The sequence below is a fragment of the Dendropsophus ebraccatus genome, chromosome 9 (assembly GCF_027789765.1).
Source record: "Dendropsophus ebraccatus isolate aDenEbr1 chromosome 9, aDenEbr1.pat, whole genome shotgun sequence".
In the NCBI taxonomy this organism is placed as follows: Eukaryota; Metazoa; Chordata; class Amphibia; order Anura; family Hylidae; genus Dendropsophus; species Dendropsophus ebraccatus.
In genome coordinates this window covers 98,103,481-98,118,295 of record NC_091462.1, presented here as the reverse complement: position 1 = coordinate 98,118,295, position 14,815 = coordinate 98,103,481, and the positions used below count along the sequence as shown (strand labels likewise).

General features: G+C 45.0%; 1 protein-coding gene across 4 annotated transcripts in view; it reads right to left on the bottom strand.

Moving 5' to 3' along the window:
• Positions 1-14,090, bottom strand: part of TBC1D24 (TBC1 domain family member 24) — a 31,579-nt gene extending 17,489 nt beyond the window's left edge. For 2 of the 4 annotated variants that reach the window (XM_069983968.1, XM_069983971.1), the window contains exon 1: positions 13,787-13,925. The gene's annotated coding sequence lies outside the window, so the exon portion shown is untranslated. Of the gene's footprint in view, positions 1-13,777; positions 13,926-14,040 lie in introns of those variants that run through there. The other 2 variants (XM_069983970.1, XM_069983969.1) reach the window with 2 other exon arrangements.
• Between the last annotated feature and the right edge of the window lie 725 nt (positions 14,091-14,815).

The window sequence follows — 14,815 nt, the reverse complement described above, 5'->3', positions numbered from 1 at the left end:
GGCTGAATTACACAAGAACACAGACAAACATGATGGTGGGAACACAGGGCCTTGGATTACATCATCCTGGACAGAAAGCAACCAAAACACATTTTCCAAAGGACATGCCTGAAGAATGGCAGTATGCTTCTAATATGGCAGAATCACTATCAACACCAAGGACTGACAGGGATCTCTTACAAGGTGAGTGGAGGCAACAAACAGTACCCGCAGGCTCTCACTGCTGGCACTGAAGCATTACACATAGAACAGGTTTTTCATCCTGCTGCCCTCTCTACAGATTAAAGCGGTATTCCGCTTAAACATAACATTTCATGTATTGCTGCCCATTGTAAGACTAACAATTTCTTCCATATATATTATTATCTATTCAGTCTCCTCTCCCAGTTCTAATCCTGCTGAAGACACAAAAAGCTGTGTGTTAGCTTTTCTCCTTCTCCCCCACCCTTCTAAGACACAAGTCCTTATCTGCATCTTTGTAATACCAGATAATCACAGTGAGTTCATCAGCAACTTGACCTCAGAATAACCCTCCCAGCATTACAAAGAAGCTACAAAGTTGCAGATAAAGCCAGTCAAGGGCTTTTTTTGTTTAGGGGAGAGGGGGAGACGGAGAGAAAAGCTCACACACACAGTTTTTTGTGTTTATCAGAAAGCAGAAGCTCAGAACTGGGGAAAGGAGAATGAATAGATAACAACAAGTATGGATGAATTGTTAGTCTCACCATGGGCAGCAACATAGCAAAAGTTATGTTTAAGTGGAATACCCCTTTAATGTGACCATTATTTGGGTCCAGATGGACCCATGGAAATTCTGCTAAAATAGTAAATTAATGGATTGCAGGTCTATGCAGTTCCTCTTAGTTTAAGGCTTTCTGTCAGAGTATAACAGAGGATAATATGTCTCCTTAAAGTGAATTTGTAACCCTCCCCCTCCCTCCACCACCAGTAACATTCATAAGCTGTGATGAAATCCTTTCCTGTTGCAGAGTTTAAAACCTCCTGGTGCTGTATTTAGCCTAAAAAAAAATTCCAGAGTAGGGGTGTGAAAGAGGCAGGCCTAGAGTGTCCTTGCCCTAGGCCTGAAATGCCTCTGAGGTCTTCCTTCCCACCTGTCTTCTCTTTAGTGACAACCCCGGCCGGATTCCCTTTTCAGCTCAGGGCACAGAGCCAGGCTCACCAGTGTTCCTATGCCGCTTTGGGTTGCAACAGCACATGCACAGAATTGGGGTCGGTGCTAAAAAGGAGAATCCTGCCCTGGGGAGTTGCTAAAAAGAAAAAGGGTGGGGAGGAAGAGCTGAAAAAAGGCATTGCAGGCCTAGAGCACAGATGCTGTAGGCCCACCTCTTTGACTCCGCTTCTCTAGAATAAATCTGCAATTTTTCGGTAAAAGATGGCATTGGGAGCGTTTTAAACCCTTCAACAGGAAAGGTCTTCAAAACAGCTTATGAATGGTACCATGTGGGCCATGCAATGCTTCCTGGAAAAAAGGTATTGGTTTTCTCGTGAAGGAATGCTAGCTTGCATTCCCCTGTGGAGCCTTTAAGAGTTCCTACACCTGCTGGTGGCCACATCAAGGAAACATATTTCCTCGTCACTCCCACATCAATGGCCTCTCTGTTAGCCCTAAGAAAAACCAGCTGTCTACAGATGGGTGACTCTTCCTTTAGGAGGTTTAGCTGATAATCCTTGGTTGGGTTATGAAGTTCTTTAAAGTGTCATCGTCACGTGTTGTTTCCGTCATGGTGGCTCATCTACCAAAACAAATGATAGATGGTAATGAAAGTGGAGATGATTAGGTAAGAGGAGGAAATGCAATGCAGCAACTATAGCTTCCACCCTGCTGTGCACCAGAGGAGGGGGCTACCAGCACAGCTCCATTACAGAATCGCTGCACTATTCAATAAAGTCCTGTAACAAGATTAAACACTGATTGATTTTCCCTAGCATAGCTGCCGGCGACTTGGCGTACCATACACATCGCTACACACTGCCAGCACAGGAGACTGACCGCTTCTCTACATACATAGCTCTGGACGCAGGATCCTTACACTGCATGCTTCTATGTGCATATGTTCATCATGGACAGCATAGACCGGCACGGTGCACAGGAATCAGTTATGGTAAAAAAAAAAAAAACAAAAAAAAAAAAACAAAGCTATGTACCCTACAAAGCTAATGTATTTAACATTAATGTCATCACCTGACCACATTGCCAAATCCCTGGTGCATTACATTACTACAACCAAAGAGTTACTGGGGCCACCATTGTTGTTAACAGAACAGTTTTCGGAATGTTGGTAAACTCCTGTAACTGTATATGATTCTATTATATAAAATATTCCTGATCGGTCATCAACTTCTTGGGATAACATAAATGCTGTACAAGCTCGTTTCACGCAACTGCGCTTCAACAGACCCCTGGGTCTGTTGAAGTGCAATTGCGCAAAACAAGCTTGTAACCTGCACCTTTCTGGCAGCCCCCCAGTTTATGTCCATGCGTTAAATAAAAGAACTCTGCAACAGCATCTTCATCGGTGAGTGCCACTACTGCTTCTTTATTGAACTAACTTACCATTATGGATTAGTTTTTGCATAGTGAGCACCACTGAGCACATAAATATCCAGTGAAACATTGTTGGCAACCTGCTCTGGAACTTGTAGTGCCGATCATTTCTTATTTTTGTCACATAACAAATGCACTTGTGTGTGCAGTGTGTATAGGCTGTATTGAACTGCAACATTTTTCATCACGTCGATGAGCTTTATGCACGGTCTGGTCCCGCAGCACTTCATTTAGCTAAACAAGGGCAGAACCTCCTTTACCAATAATTAAGACTGGCTTCACTGAGAATAAAGACATTTGCTTTGTTCCAATTGATAACCTGGGCACGTGAATTAAATGGAAATGCCAGGCTTCTAAGACTCCAGCCAGCAGACTGATGAGATCTCCGCAGAGCAGACAGCACCCTGGGGACCCATAGTGGAGGAGAAGGGATCGCCTTACCAGGTGTCGCAGCAGCGGCGTGGGCAATTACACAAATAAAAAGTAATACTTCTCTCACCGCCTACGTCAGCTGGACCGGGACGAGGAGCGGTTCACCTAAAGTTCAGCTGAGGCAGACTTAACCATTACTATGGATGGGGATTCTTTGGCAACAAATGTAAGCACACATAGGCCGAGGGTTTATTACAAGGGATGCCTCACAAAGATGACGCCTGTCTTTACGCCCTGGTAAAGGCCATGTTTTAATGGGTTTCCCTTGCAATAAAACAATCTGGCCAGAGAAGGCTTCTTCCTGTAAAGTCTGTTTGCTGGGTACGAAGACGCTGAACCAGCAGGGTAACGTTAGAGGCCATTAAAAGTGCTGGATTTGCACTTTTGTTCAAATTGTGGCTAATAGGAGTCAAGAAACCAACACATATACATTGGTCAACTACATTAAAACTTCCTGTCTAATATTGTGTAGGTCCTCTTACCACCAAAACAGCTCAGACACCTTGGGACTCCACGAGCCCTTAGCTATCTGCAACAGCTCCTTCAAGCCCTGTAGGTTATAAAGCAGGGATGGAGAACCTTTGGCCCTCTAGCTGTTGCAAAACTACAATTCCCATAATGCCTGGACTGCCAAAGCAATGCTTTGGCTGTCCAGGCATGATGGGAATTGTAGTTTTGCAACAGCTGGAGGGCCAAAGGTTCCCCATCCCCGTTATAAAGTGACGCCTCTACGGATTAGACTTGGCCTTCAGATTTTCTAGAGCTCAATCTGGTTGAGCATCTGGGAAGTCACCACCTTGATCCCTTAGTTATCTTCCTCATTCCTGAACACTATCCTGCTGACAGAGGGCACTGCCATAGTGCATCCCTGGCACCATCTCTCACTCAGGCAAGTGAAGCACACGCATCCGGCTGTTCACATGATTTTCAACTTCTTCCATTGCTTCCTGGTCCAGTTCTGATGCTCCTAGGCCCAATATAGGCACTTATGCTATAGTTATGCAGCCCTACACTACAAGCTGCAATGTCCAGAGTGATCCCATACCTTTTTATCATAGCAATTTGCTCTACAGTAGAGCTTCTGTGGAATCCGAACAAATGGGAGCGTGTTCACTCCCTAAATGCTTCAGTAAGCTTTGGCAACCCATTTTTTAGTCCACCAGTTGCCATTCCTTGGACCACACGACTGGCCGTTCTGGAGATGCTCGGACCCAGTCCTGTATACATCACGATTCATCTCTTGTTCAAGTTGCTTACATCCTTATGCTGCGTTTACACGGAGCGATAATTCACCCAATCGAACGATTAACGATTCCGAAGTAACTATGTTTTTTTTAGAACGATCAGAGTTTAGACGGAATGATACATCATTTGAAAGAATCGTTATTGCAATCGTTTTAAGACCGCTTAAGCCTATCTCACACAAAGGGTGAATCGGTGAAAGATTGTTTACACAAAGCGATCTACGAATTTTTAGCGAACATGTTGAAAGATCAAAATGAACGATTTCTCGCTTGTCACTTGATAGTTCGCTGTGTTTACATGAGCTGATTATCGCTCAAATGCGATAAGTCATCGCGAAAATTCGAACAATAATCGTTCAGTGTAAACGCAGCATTACACTCACTCATTTTTCTTGCTTTCAACATCAAGACCCAACTGACCGCTCGCTGCCTGACAGCTGCCATTGCCGGGAGATAATCTCAGTTATTCAATTCACCTGTTAGTAGTTTTATTTTATATATTCACATGTATTTCTTTTCTTTAACTTTATTACCTCTAAAGGTTTAACCAGGCAAAAGCTGATGGCCTATTACATTACAAACAAAAAAAAAAGCGGTGCGGGTGATCTTATCCAGCAGATGATCTCAGAAGAGATGAGGCGCGGTTACGTAATTGTAAGCGCTGGTACCTTTGCCTCCATGAATGATGCTTTTGTTCACAGGCACCCGATATGGGCTGTTAGCTGCGGGCATACTCTACACTTGCAGGAACATTTAATTTAAAGAGGGGCGGCAGACACTACAGAGCGCGCGGTGTAATTATTCAACATGACAGCACATCAGCACCGAGGGGAGAAAAATGAGGCATAGAGAGAAGAAAAATAAAATCCCCTGCTTTATGGAAAATGTTAAGGTTACAAAAAGGGAAAGAAAAAAAAAAAAAAAAAAAAAAAAAAGACTCCAATTACCTGCAAATATGGCAGATGTAGGCAAACACGACACGTGTGTTATTACATCTCTGTACAGCTTGATGCCCACATTATTTATATAAAATCACATATGACATCAGTATTATACAGGGTGGCCAGCGGAAATCTACCAGGAACAATGCCCACAGCAGACTAGGAGACGGGAAAAAGAGGGCGGCCATTGGGCAATCGGGTCTATGCAAAATGTTCATCATCCCAGGCAAAGGCTCATGGGTTAAAGCTAATCCTCCTGAGGGGCATGGTACTGCCGTACTGGGGCAGAAACACTAGACATTGTAGAGAGCACAGACGACTGCATGAAATCACATCCTTACTGCAGAACTAATAGATACACCACACTGTGTGTTCTACACTGCAAACAACATAGAAGTCTACTCTCTGTGTATACAGCAGTTATGTATCCATGGGTACAGGCCAATATGATTGTAAACCCTCACAGGCAGGGTCCTCTACCCCTATGTACCAGTCTGCCATTTACCTTACTCATGTAATAGGTTTTGATTTTTGTAATGTTCTGTTTGTCACCCCCTATAGCTTGTATCATGCGCTGGAACTTATTTCACTTTAAAAACAACAACAACTCAATTTTAGTTTTTTTTTGTGTTTTATGGCAACTGTATGCAAATCACATCTTTGCTAGCAATTTTATATGGGAATACAGAGGTTCTGAGTATAGCAATGTTCAGATGCCCAATAAAGAACGAGTGGTGCGCTGGCCATACACATGGTCAGCTCTGTTTATTCTGAGGACAATTATGTGGTGATCAGGGTTGGGGCGTAGTGAAAAAAAAAATAAAAATAAATCATTGCCGCGATTGGCTGAGCATAGTTATACTCAGCCAATCGCGGCTGAGCAGCTGATGACGCGCTGGAGGGGGGCCGGCATGAGGGAGGGCTGGAGCGGTCCAGCCAGCCTCCTGAAGATGACGTCACTGTCCCAAGATGGCAGCCGGGGTGGACAGCAAATATGCAAGTATAATGCACCACACTTCTGGGTCTAGCATGGGGGGAAAAAAATGGGAAGGGGGGCATTCACTTAAATAAAACACATAACAATATTGTATAAACTTTGTAATGTGTGTTATTTACGGAATAAATACTTAACACCACACTAGCCCTTTAACCCTCCCTATAGAAAACATAGGATAACTGAGACAAAAGTTTCTGTAGATGGGGAGGACATGGAGAGAACAAAAAGCTGAATGATCGTTCATCTGTCATTTATTGAGGGTGTATTGCCACTTTAAGAGCTTTTACATGAAAAATTTTTTTAGACGTAAAACATCCCAACACAAGTATTATGTACTCATCATTGGGGCCATAGAATTAAACTATATGACTGCCAGGAAATTTCCCACCTGTTTTTACTTTTAAATGCATACATTAAACAGACAGCAAAAGCCCAGTGTGGCCCGAACCTTACAATGCGGCCCATTTGACAGAAACTTCCAGTGATTTGGCAACTTGGAGCAAGGCCCTATGTGCTAGATTAGCCAGGGCCTCAGGTTTTTTGCAATGCTGTCAACAGTATCCAAAAAAATAGTGGGATTGAGGAAAAATATCCAATGAAGAGGCAGGGGAGGATGTGTCAGAACACATAACTCGCTGTCTTAGCACACACGGGCTACAACAGTGTCAGAATTTAGCATATGCCCCATGAATCCATAAGCCCTTGCTGAGAGATCTTGATAGTTCAAGTTGGTGGAGGTGCCACAATAATGTGGGTACGGTTTACTTGGCACACCCTGGCTGCCCTGATACCCGTAGATAAGATATCAATGCATTTTGGCCAACCAAGGTCCTTCCTTCATGGCGGTTGTTTCCCAGATAGAAGAACAGAATGATAGCCACAGGCGGTCCACTCATGCCCGGAATTGTGGTCTAGCTATAGCCGGGGAGCCTCACATTGGAGACCATTGGCTCAGAGCAAAGGAATTACATAAGTGGGTATTAGGAATTGTTGGCGGCCTCAGCCCACAATCATGGCATAAACAGTGTAATATGGTATTTTCAGCAGGACAGGAAGATGTACAGTACATGCCTCAATGGGTCTGAAATTTAATTTCACTCCAGTGAGTCACCATGTAATGAAAGACATGTGGACGGCATTTAAGGGAAAAGCAAGACTAGAAGACACTATAGGCAATGTGCAGAGCTTACTGGAATTCATACGCCATCATAAAAACCACATTGTCCAGAAAACCTGGTGCTCTGAAGATTTAGGCTTTTGGGTATATCGTTTCAATTAATGCACAAAGTATTATTCTTGCAACAGTTGTTACCCCACATTTGAACTCAATAACTCTGCCAATGTCATTTCTAACAGTTTTAATTTTATATTCCCAAAGTCATAAGTTCGTCCATCCCTAATCTAATATCATGGACAAGAGTCGCAAAAAAAAAAAAAAAAAAAAAAGGCTGCTTTTACCACCCAGATAAAATACTTATAAAATCACTCCCCCCTCCTTGAGACTGACAATTTGTTGGTCCATACTTGTCAATCCCCTTCCCCCAGTTCTGAGCTGCTGCTTTCTGCTGAAAACACAGAAAACTGTGTGTGAGCTGTATTCTCAGTCTTCGCTCCTCCCCCTCCCTTACGAAACAGCTGTCTCTGCACTGTGTCATGCCGGTAAGGGTAATCACAGTGAGGTCACCAGCAACTTGACCTCAGATAAACTCTACCAGGATTAAAGAGTGCAGGTTCAGCTGGCCAGGGTCACTATTTATACATAAGCATCTTGGAAGGGAGGAGGAGAGTGTTAAAGGGGTCCAGCATTACAAAGAAGCTACAATGTTGCAGATAAAGCCTGCCAGGGACTTGTTCATCATCTGTCTCAGAAGGGAGGGGGAGAAGGGGGAGACACAGCACACAGATTTTTTTTTTTCCCCAGCAGAAAGCAGCAGCTCAGAACTGGAGGAGATAATAGATAATAACAAGTATGAAAGGAATTGTTAGTAGCAACATTACAAAAGTTATGTTTGAGTGGAATACCCCTTTAAAAGCAAAGAGTGAACAGATCCCACACAGTTTTCTGTGTCTTCAGCAGAAATCAGCAACTGAGAACTGGGGGAAGGAGACTGAAAAGATAACAACAAGTATGGAATGTATTTAACCTAAGCGGAATACCCTTTTAACAGTCACTGACTGACATCACTGAGTAAATAACTTGATTTAAAGCGAATTGGTCGTCAAATATGCCAATAGACGTTATTCTATGCTTACGATTCCAGCAGTGCTGATCATCTGGAAATCTTTTGCCCCTTCTGCACATCTGGCGATCTTTCATTATACGTGTATTTCATTATGCATTTCAAATGTCATTATATATTTCATTATTCGCTTGTATAGTGTAATGGAGAGGGGCACAGTACACCATCTTCTCCCATTGCTGTCACACCAAGAATAGAATTGGATGTGACAGCAATGGGAGGAGATAATGGTGCCATAAGCTAATTGGTATAACAGGATGGCAGATCGCTCATTCATTCTCTATGGAGTCACTGAACATCTCGGATTCACTTGATTCAAAGAGTTTGCCCACTGCCGGCATGATATTGACAGGGCAGGGAACGAATCCATTACATTCATTTCTATCCCCACAATAAAAAGGTATATACAGGCTCACAACAGTAAACACTGTAAGGGTAGCTTCACACGTACCGTATCGCTGCGTGTTTGGTGCGATTTTTACATGCGAGTTTTGATTTTCACATGAAAATCATGTGAAAAATCAAAACACGCATGTAAAAATCGCGCCAAACACACAGCGATAAAAATGCAGCGTTAAATACGCAGCGATATGGTACGTGTGAAGCTACCCCAAGTATACATACGGCCTGGTATCCACCAGACTTCATCAGCACCAACTGCTGATTTTGCATTGGCTTTCATAGAGAGATGACACAATATAGCCGTCTATGAGACATCACTGTAATGCAGTAAAGCAGCGGAAGAAGATTGTGACATGATATAGGGCAATACTAACTGTGCCACTGCACCATGGGAGCTAAGCTGCTAGAGATGACAAGAAAATGGTTGGCTGTATTTCCAAACAGCAGAATTGTGAACGCAGCTCTGAAGACTTTGGCCAAAATGTCATTGGCCGTTTTTTTTCGGACAGCCCTCATTTTGGCACCAAAATATGGACGGATTACGCAAATGACAGTCATCATTTGCATAATGTGCCTGTATATAGGTGCCAAAATGACAGGCGTTCAAAAAAAAAAAAAAACAACCTGTGGGAACATAGCCTAATACACAACATACTGCCCTGGTAAAGTGAAGAGTGAGCGTTGATTGGTTGCTATGGGCAAATAAGGTGGTTTTAGTAAGTCTGCGGCACTATGTGTATACACCGGGCATATGTAGATGTGCTACTAGCTGAACCTATACGTTACATTTCTGAAGTCTTAAAGAGGACCTGTCACCCCCCGTGCCGGGGTGACAGGCTCCCGACCCCCCCGTTAGATCCCCCTATACATACCTCATCGCGCCGGGTCCCGCTTCCTGAGCCGGTCGGGTGACTGAGATTTCAGCGCCCGAAGCCCGGCGCGCGCACTAACAGGAGAGTCCGATGCCCATAGAGAATGACGGAGCGTCGGACACATTATTCATTCTCTATGAGCATCTGACTCTCCTGTGAGCGCACGCGCCGGGCTTCGGGCGCTGAAATCTCAGTCACCCGACCGGCTCAGGAAGCGGGACCCGGCGCGATGAGGTAAGTATAGGGGGATCTAATGGGGGTCGGGAGCCTGTCACCCCAAGACGGGGGGTGACAGGTTTCCTTTAAGTCTATGATTGGTCTATGATTGGTTACTCCCACCATGTTGTTTGGCAGCTGCCACCTGTGCTGTCCATGTCTCTGACGGAGATGGGACACCGATGCAGTCAATGACTGGCTGAGCTGGACGTTGTTGCCAAGACAACGCATTAATTGGAAGCACCGGTGACCGACTTCTTCACATGCACCGGCTCTGTGCACTGGAGGCAGGCCCGATACCGTCAGTGTAATGATATCCTATCCCCTCGTTGACGCACCTCCATTAGAATCAAGGCCTGGGTATATTATTACACTGGGGGCACCGGGCCCGCCTGCACTGCATAAGGCTGGCCGGCGCAGATCGCAGGAACCAGGCCGTGTTTTGAAAAATACATGCGTCACTGGGATCTCTGCACCAGCACCGACTAGATAGTGTACAAAAATTCCACTGCTCAAAATGGTACATTCGCTTTAAAGTGATACTGTCACCCCCCTTAGGGCCGTATTACACGTCCTAATCAATAATGTAAAATAGTAAAATTGCAGCTCGTCTACTAAGCCTGTTACACGGCTCGACCATCATGCAGCAAGAGCTGCACGGACATTGTTAACTGAGTGCCCTGTCACTTCAAAGGCAGTTTCTGGAGAGAAAACAGGAGTGTACTGGGGAGGTGCAGTTCCACCGGCAGCGATGGGGAGCAGGCAGAAGCACCAGGGAGCATGCTCAGGTATGTATGAACTTTATTATTTTATTTACACAATCATCAGCCGTTGACCGCACATAGTTATTACACATAGTAATGTGTGGTTGGCAGACAATGATTTAGGTTAGGACCAGTCCTAGATACAAATCAGACGATGATATGCCATATCAGGCTGATTCAGCGACCGGTTTCTTCAAGTGCATCGGCCCTCTCTATCAACTGGAGGTGGGTCCAGCTCCCCCAGTGTGATGCTCCCTTTGGTGACGCACTTACAGTGTCACCAAGGCAGGGCTTCATGGCAATTGGGTCACATCTCCCTGCTGGAGAGACGGAGCCCAAGTGTTGTGAAGCTCCACCTAGCTGACACTGTCGACTGATGAAATTAAAGTGTCACTGTCGTTTAAATTTTTTTTTGCAGAACTCAATAGTACAGATGATTTTAAGAACCTTTGTAATTGGGTTTATTAGCCAAAAAATGCATTTTTATCATAAAAAAAACCTGTTTGAAGCTCTCCCCCCTATCTTTATGGTTTTCTATGGAGAGCTAACGGGGTGGAGGGAGATGAGGCACCAAAACAGGATGACAAAGAGTTAATTTACAGCTACATCACTGGACTATCTCCTCTGAAGTCAGCACTGCCCTCTAAATACCGGCTTTCACACAGGTCCCGCTGTGTAATCCTTTGTTCTCTGCTCTCTGCTGGTGACTAATCTCCCTCCTCTCTCCATAGGATACACAGGGCTCGACTGATGTTAAAGTGTTGAGATTTCCTCATAATGAGAAGTGAATGAGAGAGAGGAGGGGGGGGGGGGCAGGGGAAAGGCTTTTTTATGGTTTAATTAATGGAACCCTGAGATTGGGGCAGTACACTGGATAAGGGGGACTGTACCTTTCTTTATTGTGTAGCTGCTGCTCCAATGATACATGAAGGTTTTTGGAGCAATTCCAGACGTAAGTAGTGCAATAAAATATGTTGTAGGGATTGGATACGTTAAATGAGTAATTAAAAGTTTAAAGGAGAACTCTGGCCTGGGGGGGATTTTTGGCAGAGTACTGGGGAGAGAGAGGAAGAAAGACATAACATGCGCTCACCTCCCCGGGCCCCAGTGCTGGTGCCGGGATCCCACAGCTCTGTTCCCCTGGTCCCAGCACCTTCTGGGTCTGACTGGGGACCTGGGCAGTGACATGTTGTGTTAGGCCTGCTCAGCCAGTTGGCGACCAAGGTGGGACCCCTCTACAGCCGCTGACTGGCTGAGCAGGCCTAACACGTCACGTGCCAGGTCCCCAGTCAAAACCAGAAGCAGCTGAGACCAGAGCTACAAGAAACTGGCACCAGTGCTGAAGCGGGGCAGGTGAGAACATGTTACTTCTTTCAATCTTTTTTGCTGTTTGCGTGTTATTCGGTGCAGATGGATCTGTGAATCACAGGAAGCAGCGGTGACAAATAAGGACTGGGAGAGGTCATACCTGAAGGGGCAGGGGATCAGGGTAGGCGAGTAGCTTCTTATAGTGGTACCTTGACATGTAGCAATTCCCAGTACTGCCATTTCCTATGGGTTTATATAGTAAGTATGTAAATCCCCATCCCACTCAGCCAATCAGAGCACTGTGGCAGGGAAGCGCACTGATTGGCTGAGAGGGACGTCAGGGATTCAGGGCCTGAGCAGCAAGCAGGAGCTTCATGTCCTCAGACAACTTCATTACAGGTAAAAGGTTTAGTTTCTTATGTAAAGAATATATAGAAACATGTTTAACGTACAATATAAAAATATAGACCTGTGCGTGTTTCATACGTAATAAGAAGCCCATCTACATGCAGCAGCCTCAGAGCCCGGCTCTACTACATGGTGCTGACTGTAACCGGCGCCTTCAGTGCTCCACAGCAGAAAGCGTCACTTCTGGCTATAAGCGAGGTGGGGCGTTAGTTCTAGTAATCAGAAAGCACATGATGGCACCATGCGATGGCTGCGCCACACACGGGTATCTGCTGCTCCTCTGTCCATCTATGTACGGCCGCACTACATCACATGTATTATCACACAGCACTATATTACAACTCCCTTTCTATATTCCCCCAAATGTTTCATCACTACAACTCCCATCGTGCTCTGACAGCCAAAGGCATGGTATATAGCGGTGTTGCCTAACGTGTGTCTCTCTCTCTGTTGCACAATTACAACTCCCAACATGCTCTGACAGCCAAAGGCATGGTATAGCGCAGTGAACTACAACTCCCATCATGCCCTGACAGCCAAAGGCATGGTATAGCGCAGTGAACTACAACTCCCATCATGCCCTGACAGCCAAAGGCATGGTACAGCGCAGTGAACTACAACTCCCATCATGCCCTGACAGCCAAAGGCATGGTATAGCGCAGTGAACTACAACTTCCATCATGCCCTGACAGCCAAAGGCATGGTATAACGCAGTGAACTACAACTCCCAGCATTTTCAATGGAAGCCTGGGTCACTTGCTGACTACATGAAAGGCCAAAGCCGTGCTATTTTGATGTGGGATATGCTCACATGTTGCAGATACACATGCTGACTTCCCTACACAATTTAATAGGGATAATCTGCAACGTGTGAACATAACATTGGAGTCCATTCACACAGGAATAAATTCTGCAGATTTTGACTTCCCTATTGGGGTGAAATAAGATCTGTAAGAAATCTGCAGCATTTCAGTCCTGTGTGAACATACCCCAATCCACGGTCTGGCAAACATTGCAATTTTATTTTTAGCTTACTTGCATTGCATACAATGTCTGACTAATATATATATATATATATATATATATATATATATATATATATATATATATATATATATATATTATATATATACATACACACACACCCTGCATACATATGTATATAAAGGCATATATATATATATATATACACACACACACACCCTGCATACATATGTATATAAAGGCATATATATATATATATATATATATATACACACCCTGCATACATATGTATATAAAGGCAGGCTATCTGTAAGCCCCCCAGCCCATAGGGCAGCATTAGTGTGCAGGCCCATATACAGGCTGTGCAGCACCTGTGCCCCCTATATGAGGCGCTCCTCCTCACCTGTCTTACCTGCTAGGCTCGGGGCTGTGTACACAGGGGAGGCCTCAGCCGGCTGTCTCATTTCCTCCCCTCTTTATCTCTAGCAGCACTCCACTCTCACACGTCTCCTCCCTAAGCTGTCTCTCCAAGACAGCTACACAAAGCCACGCCCCCCACGTCGCTACCAGAGCTGTCACTCACACGCCACAGACACGCCCCTCACATGTGCTTCGCGCATATCAAGCCTGTCAATCACATCCCTCAGCCCCGCCTTTATTTCGTACCTCAGCTGTCACTCAAATGGAACGGTCAAGGTTGTCACGCTGTCAGGCGAAAAGCTCCGCCCATCCCTAATGGTACTGATTCCGCTAGTCAGCGCATGCGCAGTTGTCACTTCGCCTCAGGAAAGTCTTGGACGTTCAGTCACGGGACGACGACGCCTCAGAGCTAACATGTAGGAGAGTATAGGGCTGAGGGGAGAGACGTGTTATACCAGAGAGTGCTAGGGAGGAGGAAGAAGGGAAAGGCACAGCACCGCCATTGCTGGGGCCTATACACCTATATGTCTTAGTCACCTAATTTTAAAGGGGACATTCAATGAAAAAAAATATTTAGCATTTTGCCTCGTATATAAAAGTAAACTGCACACCAGCATAAATTATGACAGAATAGTGATCGCTCTCCCACTGTGTCTATGTATGGCGGCAGTCAGTGCAAAAATGGCCGCCCAGTGTGCTGTGTGCAGACGTCATGTGACCAGAGTATGGCTAGCCTGAAAGGGGTTATCCAGCGCTACAAAAACATGGCCACTTTTCCCCTTTCTGTTGTCTCCAGTTCAGGTGCAATTTGCAATTAAAGGGATTATCCAGCGCTACAAAAATATGTCCACTTTTCTCCCACACGTGGTCTCCAGATTGGGAGGGGTTTCAAACTCAGTTCCATTGAAGTAAATGGAGCTTAATTGCAAACCACACCTGAACTGGAGACGAGAGGGGGGAAAGTGGCCATGTTTTTGTAGCGCTGGATAACCCCTTTAAGCTTTATTTACTTCAATGGAAC